At 40.5% G+C, this 16,484-nt stretch overlaps 2 long non-coding RNA genes across 2 annotated transcripts; both read right to left on the bottom strand.

The window, feature by feature from the left end:
- Positions 1–452: 452 nt before the first annotated feature.
- LOC143208439 (uncharacterized) lies at positions 453–2,741 on the bottom strand. Its single transcript, XR_013008906.1, has 4 exons — positions 2,601–2,741; positions 2,005–2,227; positions 1,627–1,940; positions 453–1,544 (listed from the first exon to the last, which is right to left on the bottom strand). It is a non-coding gene; the product is annotated as an uncharacterized LOC143208439 (long non-coding RNA).
- Positions 2,742–3,204: 463 nt separating this feature from the next.
- LOC143208446 (uncharacterized) lies at positions 3,205–16,159 on the bottom strand. Its single transcript, XR_013008907.1, has 3 exons — positions 15,714–16,159; positions 3,508–3,598; positions 3,205–3,433 (listed from the first exon to the last, which is right to left on the bottom strand). It is a non-coding gene; the product is annotated as an uncharacterized LOC143208446 (long non-coding RNA).
- Between the last annotated feature and the right edge of the window lie 325 nt (positions 16,160–16,484).

Here is a 16,484-nt window from a genome sequence, read left to right on the forward strand (position 1 = left end):
TATGCGTTGCACGAAAAAGTTTTGTATACAGAAGTTGCATGGTCTGAAGGGGTACATTATGTAGTGTATTATTTTTTTTACAGGTGGACGCGTAAAGGACTTGTGAAGGTCAACTTAATTTTTTTAAATGGAATGAGGTATTTTTTAATACATCAATGATGCAGCTGGACCTATGTATGTCGAAAAGTTAATAGTTCAGGAGATATTTCAATTTAAATAACTCTAAAATACCATTACTGTCGTACTAAGACGTTACATAAGTAAGTAAACACTAACGTCTTAGTACGACAGTAATGGTATTTTAGAGTTATTTAAATTGAAATATCCCCTGAACTACTAATTTTTCGACATACATAGGTTAGTACTTTTATAATGAATGTCCAGCTGCATCATTGATGTATTAAAAAATACCTCATTCCATTTAAAAAAATTAAGTTGACCTTCACATGTCCTTTACGCGTCCATCTACAAAAAAGCTACTAACATCTGATTAATGCTTATTCAGGGGGCCTGTTTCTGGCGCCTCACCCTGTATACTAAAATTAAAAAATATAAAAATTAAAATAAAATATAAAAGTGAAAATAAAATATTACTGATAATGTCTGTGGTTGTAAGGAAAAACGCCGCATGTCACAATTTCAAAAATTCGAGTTTATGCATTCATTGAGCTTTAGACTTTAGAGTATAGGATTTACAGTAGCGGACAAAAGTTCAAGACCGCTCTAAAGAAGACGATAACTTTTTTAATATTGTACTATACGATTTGAACATTTTTTGGGAAGCTAGAGCAATTAGTTTACTAAAGGATGTGAAAAGAAATTTTTTCAAAAATTGCAATTGATCGGAATTGTTGAAAAAATACTAAAAGTTGATTTTTTAACTATTTTATGTGGGCCTATATTGAAAATTTAAAAAACACGTTTTGTGTAGATCTGTGTCAATCAAACATATCCTGAAAATTTCGTAAAAATCGGTCGACGTTGCAATGAGCTACAAACGTTTAAAGATGGTAGAAATTGCAGATTTTCACGATTTATTGCCGAAAATCTGCAATTTTTACCATCTTTAAACGTTTGTAGCTCATTGCAACGTCGACCGATTTTGACGAAATTTTCAGGATATGTTTAAATAAACAATCAACTTTTAGTACTTTTTCAACAATTCCGATCAATTGCAATTTTTGAAAAAATTTCTTTTCGCGTCCTTTAGTAAACTAATTGCTCTAGTATCCCAAAAAAGTTCAAATCGTATAGTAAAATATTAAAAAAGTTATCGTCTTCTTTAGAGCGGTCTTACACTTTTGTCCGCTACTGTACATATTTACCAGAAAAAAAGTCATGGAAACACGTTTGGAAGGCTCAGACAACAATGCAATTTAACCAACCTCCTATGTCAAAGTATTAGCGATCGAAAGTGAAAGTATATGTGACATGCGGCATTCTTCCTGATAACCACAGATATATTGAAATTAAAATCACTTGGTCACACTCGCTTTGTTCATGTTTCTTGCAGCTGCCGTCCACTTTGGCTTTCTCCGCTGCACCTTGAATAAGAATATCTTTGTTTATTAATTTGCACATGAATAATCATTATAATAATAATATTAAAATAAGGGTGATAATTACATATAACAAGGCTGGCCGTTCGATAATTTGCAAACGGTTTTTTGCCCTTTCGGCCCAATCAGCTATAGCAGACCGCCATGCCAGCACGTCAGTCATAATGATACCTAGACTTTCCTGGCGAAGTTGTAGCTGTTGTGCCCCCCGTATTGTGCACTTCTGCTGCCTAAAATAAAAAATTGTTATGTAGCATATCACATTCTGCTAATTTAATGAAAATGAAAGATAAATGTCAGTATAATTTTAAGTGTATTTATTAAACAAGTCGCTGGTCTCTTCGGCCTCCTTTGCTTTTCTTCTAGCCTTCGTGTAGTCGTCTAGAAGTATTATATAATTATTATTTTAATTGTACATGTATGGTGTGTAACTACTTTATCTTACCAAAGGTACTGTTTTTGAAGATCTTTACAGAAAAGTACTCCCACGAAGGTTGAGGCAGTTCACATTGTTGGATCGCGTTGCTCAATTTTGATTTGTGTACCGGTGGCCAATAACATTTGTCGCCTTCCAGCCAACTATTTGGCACTGCTTCTACCGTTCCGTCCGCCAAAAATTGGACAACGGTCCATGTATTTGTAGGCATCTCCATTTGTGTGTATATATTCTAAGAATTGAAAAGTATGGTAAAATTTAGAGACTAATTTAAACATATATGTAATTACGACGTAAATATAATTAATTAGAGAATATATTTAGAAAAATAGCAAATAGAATGAAGGAATGGAAATATGACCAATTTTTGTTCATTTTTTGACTTCACACTTATTTACACATTAGGGCGGTAGACTCGTTTCCAGGATTGCAATCAATTGCAATCCCGCACCCTTGCAATCCTGGAAAAAGCAGTGTACCCCCTTAGAATACCGAAAGTACTTTCTTTGACTTTCTTGCCAACCCAATAGTAAACTTCGAATATAGCGGAAGGGCATCAGCAAAAAACACTAACGGTAACAAATAACAGCAATGGAAGTACTTACTTTTGTAAATATACACTCGTCGGATAAATGATCACTATTACAATACACTAATACAATTAGACACTTCTCTAAACCGACCAGGGGGTGTCGACCATGTGCGCCGGACCAAAAATAGTAACTTCAACAGCGCCACTCGGGGTGAACTACGAAGACAGAGAAGCAGATATGTTTCTCGCAGGAAAGACACTGACAGAGAATATATGAAACAGCTTGATTTTTTCGATCACGCGAGTAAGCCGCATTTCGCGAAGAAGCAATATTTTTTGATGCTCTTTGTGTTGAAATATTCTCTGCATTATTGCGGGGTCCCGTACAGAGCCCTTTTTTGCAATTTGGCTCTTGGAACTTTGTAAACAACAAAAGTGTACGTTTTTATGGAAGAACTTTTTTTCTGTACATTTTTTCCAAATGCTCTTTGCGTTGAAATACTCTCTGTATTATTGCGGATTAGCATGCAGAGCTCTTTTTTCGAAAAAGTGTACAGAAAAAAGTTCTTCCTTAGAAGCTGTATCCCCCTACTCCACCCCACTCTTTACCGGCGGTGTAGGAAAAACAACGTCTCCGGAAAATGTCTCTCAGTCGCCAAAAAGATATCCTTTATGGAGACGTTGCTTTTACGACTGAAATGAGACAGCTGAAAGACGTTCACCCTCTGCTGTGAAAACAACGTCTCCATAAAGACATCTTTTTGACGACTAAAAGACGTATCTTTGGGACATAGACGTTCAGACGGGACGACGACATGAAACAGATGTCTATGAGACGATGTGTGCTGGTTGGGTCTGCTTCCCCAAACTTGTGGCCCGTAGCACGTTCTGGCATAGGCGGGATACCTCAAAAATACAAAGAAAATCAGTAATGTACAATATATGTATGTGCGTTGAATGGCATAATTAGATATACGTACCACGCGAAAAATTAGAGGTCTTCCTCTTCCCCGGTTGCCGCAGCTTCCTTCTCCTCCTTCCCTGGATAGCACATTATATTTTTCCTCCGTTCTGTAAATTAGATTTTCAATTACACAGTGAGTAAATGTGAGTATTTAATCTTCTTCGCTTATTTCTCATCTCAACGAATTTTCTAATTTCTGGTGCTACAATTACAAAAGGTCTTCTGATGTTTTTCATCAACTAATATATCTAACTGATTCAAATATTGCAATGATATTAATAAAAAATCGATTAAAGTTGAACGACAAACAAAAGAATGTACTACCAGAAATGAAAAAATTCCATGATGAGAAGCAAGTGAAGAAGATTAAATACTTGCCTTACTGAATTGGTTTTAGCCATCATTTTGCCGATTTAGAATATTGTTAAGCTAATTCTAATCTGAATGGGTCAAAGCTGAATTGTGTTGGATTTGTCTAAAGTGATAAATGATAATAATGATAATGAAAAGAGAGAGAGTAATAAAGTGATAAAAAAAGTGATAAAGAAATAAACTATTTTGGACTCTACATTGAAGTGAACATACTCGCCCCGTAGCACCTCATACGTGATGGCACATGGCACTGTCGCGTGGTGTGCTGACAACGTTCTCACGCTTTTTCACGCGAAGATTTTGGGAGACATTTGAGCAAAATGAAACCGATTAACCAATATAAATATGTACAAATACCTTCCTTTCTTCCTTCCTTCCACGTCCCAGACAACCAACTGCTCCGATCTGCAGCTGCACTGCGCCGCAGCAATATCGCGTTTTGGATCCCTGCTGCCGCGACACTGCACGGAGACAGTGATGTGATCAGACCCACCGTAACTCGCGCATGCGCGGCAATTTCAGTCTCAGTAGCGTAACTATTTCGATGAAATCGTGTAGCTTGAGCACCCCGCAGACTTTTATAATTGAAACTTATTCTTTATTTTGAGGATGGGATAGGGAAAGAGCACTGCAATAACTACGCAAAAGAATACATAATCGTCTCTCGTCCATCAGTCGTCCCGCCAATAACACTGGTACATTCCTGCCAGAATAACTGCCTCAAGGCGTCAGGGCCCTGACCGCGTCATTGTAGATACGCTACTGTCTTGGCCGCGCATGCGCGAGTTACGGTGGGTCTGATCACATCACTGCACGGAGAACGGGGCTCGATTTTGCCTCGCCGTAAGAGGGCAACACGGTCGCACCAGGTCGCACTAATGTAGGACGTGCTATGTGGTAGATGTCGGTAAAGTAAATGTCTATTGTACAAATGTGTAGCAGCAGCAGCCTTTCTTTTTACTGACAAAAATTAATATTTTTATTTAAATTACATACTACATACTATCAGGTCGTTCGGAAAGTAATTTCGTTTATCGTGTAGGGATGGCAATGCTTCCGTTTGTCATTACTAAACTGCGAATCTTTCTGCAAAGTAAAAATTGACTATATCGATTGCAAGAGATAGAAATCAAATTGAATGTTATTTCTTCAGCAAAGGAGAAAACGAAATGACTTTCCGAACGAGCTAATACATTAACATATTACAATAGGAGAGCTGCATAAAGTCTAAATAAAATCAATCTCATCATTTTCATACAAAGAAACATTTACCAGTTACTTTTATGGTTCGGTAGGTGTAGAGGGTTGAAACGTCTTCGTGCAAAAAAAATGTGTCGTAGAAGGGAAAAGAAACTTAATTTATAATTTTCGGCTCGAGCGCGTTTCAAGCTACCCGAGTGCATCGGGCTGCCCGGGAGTGTCTCGATCTCGTCGGGCGGGTTCGGAAAGAATCGGACAAGTTCGGGCGAGCGAGTTTTCGCGCTACTCGAGATTCAATTCTGCGTTCGCACGAACTTGTACGCTTCTGTCTGACGTCTGAACGCGCTCGACGAAGTCGAGCCACTCTCGGGCCACCGGGCCACCCGATGGTGTGTCACGGATAGACTGCGGATCTTTATGCAAAATAAAAAATGTCAGCGTCGATTACAGGAAATAGAAACTAAATTGAATGTCATCTCTTCCCTTAATGATTTTAATAGAGGAGAAATCATATATTGACATCTTCAATTTAAAAAATTTTCCAACAACTATCAATTTCATCTACTCAAGTTTGCTATAAATGCATAAAGATCCGCAGTCTATTCGTGACATATCAAGCGGCCCAAGAGTGGCTCGACTTCGTCGAGTGATTTGAAAATTACAGTCAAAACGTGTTGGTCGAGGAAGTGTCGACTTCCAGCTCAATAGTAATGACTTGTCATAAATCTCTCTATAGAGAACAGCCCCGGGAACGGCACTGAAAGAAATCGAGCCTACCGGGTTGGGTCTGCCTGGGTCTTCCTGGGTCTGCCTAGCCCGACCCCAGCCGCGCGCCCGTAGTCTCAATGTGTTGACTTCGATGGCGCACGCTGCGTAGTATGTGTGACCGCTGTAATAAGTATTTCAATACAGCCGAAAATGCGTGTGAAACGAGTCCTGCCTCCTCCACTCTGATCCAATCGTCCGTGCATTCGCACCTAGACACTTCACCGTAATCCTGCCTGGGAACCTTCTTCTCAGGCTTACACCAAGTACAATGTCACCAGTTCGAATCCATGCGTGTTGGCGTCTTGCCGCCATCCCCTACAATTGCGTAGTATGTAGTGGGCGGTAACGGTATCGTATCCTAACCCACTGCTGTTCCGCTATCGCTCGTACTTACGAGGCAGTGTATTGGATTACTTGTTGGACATAGACAAATCTAAAATGTTTTTTCACTACGTGAATGAAATATGTAATTTCAGGACAGACGCTGTCGATCCTTACGTCAGAAAATGTCTGTTCCAGGGTTGTTACCTTTCACTTAAAAAGGCATCGTTGGTCAAGACTGGTTGCTAATATTATTCTCGAGGTGTAAATGGGGTTATTTAGTCGTATACAGCGTCCGTTGCCAGCTCCTTGTGACGCCAATTTTTATATATCCATTTCTTTTGAAGGGCTCATTTTACAATGGAACCTCCAAGGAATATAAACATATTTTTTTCAAAATTTAAATCACTGACGCACAGTGGTTTGGATTGGAAAATCGTGTGCCATTTTGTTATAACTTTTGAACCAGTAGAGATACTGCAATGAAATTGTGATAACTACTTCGGGAGAAGTTCGCCGGCTCAGTCAGTTGTCGAGGATTCGTTTTCCGCAAATGAGAACACTGGCTTTTGGGTTCATGTAAATATATATATATATATTTGCAATTAGCGGAACAGTACAGAGGAACAGTAGGAGGTAATATTGACGGCGCAGCGGTGTGTCGAGTCGGCGGTGGATCGATCGCGGATTAACGGTATCCGGCGCGGTTTCGATCGTTTGTGACCTGATGAGGTCGCCGTCGGTAGAGATCAGCGGTATCTCTCGGTGGATGCTTAGATCCCGGAATCGGTAATTGGGAATTGTAAGGAGGTGCGGTGTCGTTTGCCTCCCGCCGGAAGGGATTCCTACGGTCGTTTGCCGCGTAGGCCTCGGAATCTGTGATCGGGAATCGAAGGTGTGCGATTCGGAAGTAAGGAGGTGCGGTGTCGTTTGCCTCCCGCCGGAAGGGATTCCTACGGTCGTTTGCCGCGTAGGCCTCGGAATCTGTGATCGGGAATCGAAGGTGTGCGATTCGGAAGTAAGGAGGTGCGGTGTCGTTTGCCTCCCGCTGGAAAGGATTCCTACGGTCGTTTGCCACGTAGGCCTCGGAATCTGTGATCGGGAATCGGTATTTAGGAATCGGTAACGGACGGAGAGAAGTCTCGGTTTCGGTGCGGTTCGGTGGACTACTTGCCTCGCCTGATTGCTCGGAAACTCCGACTCGAATTTGCATTTCCGCGCTAGCCTATTTATCCCTCACTTGCTCTATTTTCATATGCGAGAAACCGACGGTGTCGCGGCGGCCACCTCGCGGCCGCCTCGGTACTACCGTCTCGCGGCATGTGTGCTCGCGGCTCGCGAGTAAGGAGTGAAGTCTCGCGTAATCGTTACAAAATTTTCACAAAAAATATTTAAAAAATAGTCATTTTTAGCTATAGGTAATTAAATATTTTTTGCATTTGTTAAACAATAATTTTTTATAAATTTTCATTGATATTTTTGATTTAAAAAAAATTTTTTGGAATATAATCGTACGTACTATTTTTTACTTTCTAAATATGTATTTTTTATATTTATGTTTCACACATGTGTAACGTTTTATGGAATACGTAAAATATAAATTTGAGAAATCTTGTTGCAATCAACATACACAAAAAAAATTACCGTAAAGGTAAAAACGCATTACAAGCGTGTCAAAGATATTTTTTATAATAATTTATAATGATTAAAAAACGAAACGAGCCTACTACCTTATATCTTTATTTTACTAGAGGTGAGCGAAATATCAGAACGAAACAGAATTGAAAAACTTCTATTATATTTTAATACTAAAGAATTACCTCGGATGCAATATTTAACACTAAAATCTTACATTTTTCGCTATGTGAAGTCATCTGATAATAATTTGTACCAACAATATACCTCGCAAACATTCTATTACCAAATATTTGCGAAAATACATAATTTTTTCACATACCCGACCGCTATTTTGTTTTTTTAATTTTGACATCAGATTCATATTCAACGACCCTTGAGTTTCAGCAATTGATGCGATACCGCATCCAACTTTAATGGCTTTAAACAATAATAATTTGAGCGGGCGGAGAGGGGCGGAATTAATTTTTTCATGATTATTTAGAAGGAAGGTGTACTAAAAATATTCCAATTAATTAGAAAGCTAAACTCGGCTAAACTTTAAAGATATACCATCTTAAATGGAAAGGACTTCACAAATTTTTCTTACGGCATTGAGCATTATTATATAAATAGAGTATTTACATTAATAAATAATAGAAAGATATGATTTTTATCACAAAAGTCTGCTCTTCAATATGTAAAAAAAGCGAGAGATAATATTAAATAGGAACGTCAGGGCACCGCATCACAGAGAAGCAATTTTTCTCGTGAAAAATCCTCCTCTTAAAATGTCCTATTTTCAATGTTTATTGCAACTATTATATTTATTAAATTGTACTATTTTCTTCATTTCCGAGGTCTGTGAACATTTGGGAAGCAATGTTTATAGATATCGATACGAGAAAGTTCGTTTTTGGGCAGAAAGGCACACGATTTTCCAATCCAGACCACTGTGTGACGGCTCATCGAAAAAGACGTAAAAAACGAATTAGCTTAAATTTTTCGACTCCATACAGTTGATGGTCGAGGTTAAAAAAATAATTTTGCAATAGCCCAATCCTTTCCTAATAAAACCACCAAAAAAAAAGTGTAGCTCAATCGGATTTCAACGAAAATATGATTTCATTTGTTTCGTTGACAAAAAATTCGATTTTTTGGAAAATCCTGAGGTAGTAGACAAATTCTGAGACCAGATTTGAAATAAGCGTGGAAGAATCTACGGGAAATGATGTACAGCATGTTGCAAAAAAGTTTTATTGAAATTGTGCAGGTTTAACGAATTTTGTCAAGGTTAAAAAACGTTCGTACCATCATTTCCCTACTTTCCCCATATTCTGCAAAGTTTGAGCTTTAATTTAAACAAAATTCATCGTTCTATCTCTTTTCTATCGAAAGTTATTCGACTTTAACACAGAAACTTGCGGCGACCCGTGCAGCGACCCTTGCAGCGACCCAATAGCTGCACGGGTCGCTGCAAGGGTCGCCCCCTGGATCGCGACGGAATGGCCAAAAAAGGTCTGTCACAGCTCTGACCGACCAGTCCTGAACCGCTAGAGGACTCATCAGTAAGGCGGGCCCTGCCCGAGACGCTGCGATATCGGAAGGCGGTTTAAGAGTGTTGTAACGTCATACCGACGTGTTGCGTCGGCTTTGTTCGAACGAGCAAATTCTCGCCGCGTATATACATATATATATATATAGCCTTTTCAAACATCCAAACCGAAATCGCGTTCAAATTCTATACACATTGGTATATATATATATATATATGGTATACTTATATATACTTATACCTCCTTCGTAAAACCCCAACCGAAATCGCGTTTAAACTTGTACACAACGATATGTATATATATATATCTTACGCGTACTTATGTATATATATATATATATATATATACACATATCCCCGTGAGCGCGAACATAGGGAATCGGAAAAGACGCGATAGCCACCGGTACAAGGGAACGCCAGCATGGTAACCGCGAGTACAGGTGTACGTATACGCCAACCGTTGTCCTGTTCAAACAGCGAAAAGTATACATTCGGCAATAACATATTCGTCCGTACGTCGTACGATCGAGACAAAGAACTTCACGGTTCACCGAATCCCTATGGTCCGCGCTCTCATTATAAATAAGACGAAATCGCGCGAATCGCTCTCTTCTAGTTCCGAATTTCATACAGTTCAGACTCTCTTCCAGTTTCGGAATTCTGACTATCCAGTTCTCTTGCGTCTTCAATCCAGTTCAGTTCAGTTCAATCATTTTCTCGCGTTTTCGGACTCTGTTTCAGATCACTCACGATACTCAGGTCGTATTGCACCTTACCATTTCTATACTATTTCATTATGTTCAAAAACCTAAAATCCGTTTTCTGAGTAACGTCAAAGCGTTTGTATTATATGTATTCGACACCGGTGCGCCCGAAGAACGCGATCGAGAGTTTTTGCTCATCGCTGCGACAAATGACAACAACCGGCGAGGTGATCGACCGCCGATATAAACCTCGCCGGATCGAAGCAGTCATTGAACCCGTCGAATTGTATCGTGGGCCATCGCATCGTGTTTTCCTTATTCCAATTCCGTTCCCCTAGTCCTTTGTCTCCTCCGCAGCACCGTTTATTAGGTCATTAACCTAACGAACGTTGCTGCGATCCTACCTGTTTAATTTTAAAGTCCCCACTCCTTAATCCTTCCAAAACCGATGGCCCACGCGGGTATAAAAGAGATGTATGTGCGCTCATCGGGAATTCTCGCAATTTCTCTTCTGTCAAACTGACACGCGCTACTATTTACAAGTTGTTACGCCCGGTCGAACTCGCGATACTTGCGCTTCTCACCGACCGTAGTCATTCATATCTCATTATACCATTTCATCTCATTTCTCATTTGTAACTTTTCTGGTTTTCCTTTAAATATATTTTGTTATTTCAATCTGTCTCACCATTCTCTCGCACTACCTTCCGTTTCATCCTTTTCATAGCTAGAGTTTACAACACATTATATTCATATATCATTTGATTCCAAATTGTTATCAGAGCTTGCTCGTAGATTATTATTACATATTTACAGTTATTATTCTTGTGCAATTTTGTTCGTACGAGCTTGCTCGCATTATTATTCAAATTATAATTGCTATTCTTGTGCTATTTTGTTCATACGAGCTTGCTCGCATTATTATTCAAATTATAATTGCTATTCTTGTGCTATTTTGTTTACACGAGCTTGCTCGCAAGACGTCACCAGATTTGTTTCCCGAGTTCTGCTCGCAAATCATTACTTTGTATCCATTCTGGTTCATTATACCTTGTTTGTTTAAATCTATTATTTCGCAGCTTTATTCAGCAACATCCTGCTCCTCGATATCTTTCACTTCTAAAGTGTCGTTCTCAGTGACCGGTTAAAGTGATCGCGAAAGTGAGTATGCGCGTGGTGTTTCATCGGGTTGTTCGACTCCGACCTGTTCCGCAAATTCCTTAGACTTCCTACGTCCGTTCTTCTAACCCTAAAATTGGTGTTTCAATCGTGTACGTCTGAGCCCAGAGGGTGCTCGGTATCGAGAGAACACTAATTCCCATCGATCGAAATCTCCTGTTACAAATTGAGCAAACCCACGCGTTCGGACGAGTTGCACACACCCGCATAGTGACACTTCGACCACTGGGAACCATCACTACTACCGCGACGCGTGTTAGTTCTACGCGGTGTTCACGACGGACGACGTCCGTCTCGGTTCGCATTTATCCTCGTCTTCGCCTTTTTAACGACGAACACCGGTATCGGGTCCCTGATCAGACGTGGACGTTACGCGCCACGTGGATCTAAGATCGTCTTAATAAATTACTCGGTTGCATCTCCGTCCGGCCCGCTCCATTCCGTCGGACCGTTCCCGACCCGGGACGTAACAGTGTATATATAGAGATCGGTGACGGATCAGGTAGCAGCGAGAAAGGTCTTTCTTTGACTATCTGTCCATCTTGTGGCAAATGTAGGAAATTAGCTGCCACAAAAGAGAGCGAGTTATTATTGTCCGATTCTTTCCGAACCCGCCCGACGAGATCGAGACACTCTCGGGCAGCCCGATGCACTCGGGTAGCTTGAAACGCGCTCGAGCCGAAAATTATAAATTAAGTTTCTTTTCCCTTCTACGACACATTTTTTTTGCACGAAGACGTTTCAACCCTCTACACCTACCGAACCTTAAAAGTAACTGGTAAATGTTTCTTTGTATGAAAATGATGAGATTGATTTTATTTAGACTTTATGCAGCTCTCCTATTGTAATATGTTAATGTATTAGCTCGTTCGGAAAGTCATTTCGTTTTCTCCTTTGCTGAAGAAATAACATTCAATTTGATTTCTATCTCTTGCAATCGATATAGTCAATTTTTACTTTGCAGAAAGATTCGCAGTTTAGTAATGACAAACGGAAGCATTGCCATCCCTACACGATAAACGAAATTACTTTCCGAACGACCTGATAGTATGTAGTATGTAATTTAAATAAAAATATTGAAACAAGTGTGTTTCGTCGTCGTTCGGCTTCCTCGCGTTCGGGCTCCTTGGTGTTGAACAGCTCGCCGACCCAGGGTTCTAAACGACAAGTGGAGTGACGACGCGAGGAACGGAGTCGGTACGGGTGAAATAACTGAGACGAGTCGGTTGCGGGTAAATAAATTATACTCGCTGCCTTTCGGACGCGTAAGCTACGGTGCCTCAGGATACAGTGCGCGATGGTAATGCTACGGTGCCCGTGACTTTAGAACGTGTGACCGTGAGAGTGCTACCTTAACCTGTATGTGGCGTAGGACGCAGGCAGGATGGACAGGAGTAGAGTTAGATCACGACTGTCATCGTGATCTCCCTACCTAGGCCGGGTTGTCGTGGTCCTTCGATGTCCGTGACGCACGGGTCATCGAAGTTCCTCCGGACAGTCGTTCAGGGAGTTCGGTCAAGGTGACGCACCTTGTCTGGTTCGACTGGCCTCGTGGGCGACTCGCCTCACGAGGGTGACTTTCTAGGCGGTTCTTAGGCGACGTCGAAGGGTGACGCACCACTTCTAGTTCGGCCGATTTCGTGGACGACGCGTCTCACGAAATATACCGGTGACGCACCGGGTATGTTCGAGGTGGAGTACAACTCGCACCAGCGGAGCGACAGGGTAACTGGACAGGAGGTTCTCCGACGAGGTCAGAGGGTGACGCACCGCTTCTTGTTCGTCGGCTCTCGGAGGCGACGCGCCTAACGAAAGTGACCGGTGACGCACCGGGTGTTCGAGATGGAGCACAGCTCGCACCAGCGGAAGTACAGGATAACTGGACAGGAGGTTCTCCAACGAAGTCAAAGGGGTGACGCACCACTTCTTGTTCGCTGGCTCTCGGAGGCGACGCGCCTAACGAAAGTGACCGGTGACGCACCGGGTGTTCGAGGTGGAGCACGGCTCGCACCAGCGGACGGACAGGACAACAGGATTTCTTCGACGAAGCCGAAGGGGTGACACACCACTTCTTGTTCGTCGACTCTCGGAGGCGACGCGCCTAGCGAAAGAGACCGGTGACGCACCGGGTGTTCGAGGTAGAGCACGGCTCGTACCAGCGGAACCAGGATGCCGATAACGGCGGAGACGTGGACAACGGTTACAGGTAGAATACTCAGAGCACTGGAATATCACACGAGGTGATTCCCGGATGGCTACTGGTAGACTCAGGTCATTCTAGTCTGTTCGCGACGGCTTTTATAGGAACGGTTCGGTAGTAAGGGATGGTGGTGCGGTGCGGTATTTTGATGGTGATGTATACCTTCTTCTGAACAGTATTTTGGAAGTTTGATTTGGATTCCCGTTGGAATACGGGCCTGGGTGCGGGGTACGTGCGCTACAGGCGGTGTTGTTGTTATGACAGGAGGCCGGTGGTACGTTACTAGATTCGCGTCGTCGTGTATAACCGGTGGAGGTGTGACAGGGGTTTGTTCGTAACAGGCCTACGTTATGTAGGTCTTATTTTTCAACTTTCGAATTTTTTTGGCCTTACTTCCCTAAAATATGACACTTGGTGAAAAAATGATATGTGCAAAATTTCAACTCGATCGGACAATGGGAACCCATGCCGCAGCGCGCTTGAAAATTGTTTATTTTTGAAACTTGATTTTCTCCATTATAGTAAATCGTAAATATACATTTCTATATATCGTTAAATTTGTCTTTCCACGCTCTATAACCATGTGCAAATAACGTACAAGGTCATCGTAGAAAAAAGTTCCGCAACATTGAAATTTCGAAAATTGGATTTTAAAAAAAAATTTTTTTTTCAGCATTATATTTACTTCGTCTAACAATACAACTTTTGTTTCACACATTTTTTCATAAATTTAGTAATAACAAAAATATTGAAATAACGTAATCACTACACGCAGTTAGGGTTGCCATAATCTATAATGCCTTTTATTTACAATTATATACATTTATATTGTGACGCTCGAAATATTATTAAAACTTAACCTATACACGATATACCAAATTATTCGAAAAAACACTTAATGTAAATTAAAATAATATATAAAATTTGTTAATATACGTCGTCTGAAAAACTGGATTTATTTATATCCGGATACCATTGTCGGTACTCTTCTAAAATTTGTAAAATATTTTGTTTATTTTCTTCGTCTCTTGTTAATAAGGCATTATATTCCGATATTAACTTTACACCCCGCTCTGCAGTATCGTTACCGCTTTTCAAATTTTTAACTATTTTTAGACCTGTTTTATACGTTTCCTCGTTTTCCCAGACTGACGGGTCTTTCTGCAAAAAATCTGTAGATATATTGAATCTATTAAAAAATTTTCGGCTTTCTGCACAAATGAAACTTTCTATGCTGATATTGGCAAGATTATGTATATTTCTTAGAGAAACTTTTTTCGAAGAAATTGTTACTTCATCGTTCTCCAAATTTTCTACCATAAGCTTCCTTTTGTCACATGACACACCAGCGTCAAAAAAACATAATGTTGCACATTCTGGTATTAAGTACCACAAATGCCCCCCAAATTTATGTAATCCTATTCGGCTTACGTTTACATCAATTTTTTTGTAGTCGTCAAGCTGTTTTAAAAATTCTAAATCTTGACGTGGTGCTATAGCTGGAATCGGAGCATTAAACCATGCTTCTATGTATAAATTCGCCAAAAATATACATATGTCTCTAATTCCTACAATATTTTCGCTGCTTATTGATACTTCGTCGCGGAATAAATATATTTTTAGTATATATATGGCTTTAGCTATCCATCTAGCATGGTGGACAGCTCCAGGAATATTGAAAGTTTCATTCAGTTTTCATACTGAAAATTTCGCCCTTACGTGATCATCTTTAAACGTTTGTAGCTCATTGCAATGTTGACCGATTTCGATGAACTTTTCAGTATGCATATAAGTTACCGAAATCTATAAAACGCATTTTTTAAATTATCGTTACATGCCCAGATAAAAAAGTTGACAAAACATCATTTTTTAATATTTTGTAAACGTTACACAAGTATGTAAACGCTAACGTCTTAGTACGACAGTAATGGTGTTTTAGAGTTATTTAAATTGAAATATCTCGTGAACTACTAACTTTTTGCCATCATTTTGCCGATTTAGAATATTGTTAAGCTAATTCTAATCTGAATGGCTCAAAGCTGAATTGTGTTGGATTTGTCTAAAGTGATAAATGATAATAATGATAATGAAAAGAGAGTGATAAAGTGATAAAGAAATAAACAATTTACTATTTTGGACTCTATTTGCATTGAAGTGAACATACTCGCCCCGTAGCACCTCATACGTGATGGCACATGGCACTGTCGCGTGGTGTGCCGACAAGCGTTCTCACGCTTTTTCACGCGAAGATTTTGGGAGACATTTGAGCAAAATGAAACCGATTAACCAATATAAATATGTACACATACCTTCCTTTCTTCCTTCCTTCCACGTAGTGCACGTAATCCAAGTAATCCACGTAATCACATAATCCAAGCAAGTCAATCTAATAGTCAAATAGTCAAATGCCGCAACGCAGACCGCACTCGCGAGTGTAACGTGTAACCACAAAAAATTTCAGTTTATGCATTTATTGAATTTATACTGTAGGATTAGGTATTTACCAGAAAAAACGTGATGAAAATAAATTCAAAAGGCTCGAAAAAATAATACAATTTGTAACCAATGTCCTTGTCAAAGCATTAGTGATCAAAACATTAAACGACAATATGTATCTCGAAAGTGAAAGTGTGTGACATGCGGCGTCCTCCTGACAACCACAGATATTACGACATTTACGACCAATTACGACCGAGCTAAGCGAACGAGAACTTGAGAGACTTGAGAACTGTTGAGAGAACAACTGAAAACTGCTGAAAACTGCTGAAAACTGAACGGCAGTTTCCCCCCTTCCCTGACGTATCGTCGTATCCGTGAGCGGCCGGTGAGGTGTCGATCTGTGTCTGTGTCGACCGCGCTTGCCGGTGTTGGTGCCTGTTCGATTGCACGCGCGCTACACACAAGCGTACCTCTACTCTGTCCGTGTGAACTACCTGCTCGACTGATCTACGCCGACGCGTTCCTCCGGTTTTCACGTTACCGAAATTTCGAAGGCATGAGGCGAAAAGTCGGAATCTGGAGACGGCAAGCATTTGAATTTCGGGCACAGCACGAGGCACGCACATTTTGCTATAACTTTC

The sequence above is a fragment of the Lasioglossum baleicum genome, chromosome 1 (assembly GCF_051020765.1).
Source record: "Lasioglossum baleicum chromosome 1, iyLasBale1, whole genome shotgun sequence".
NCBI classification, from domain to species: domain Eukaryota; kingdom Metazoa; phylum Arthropoda; class Insecta; order Hymenoptera; family Halictidae; genus Lasioglossum; species Lasioglossum baleicum.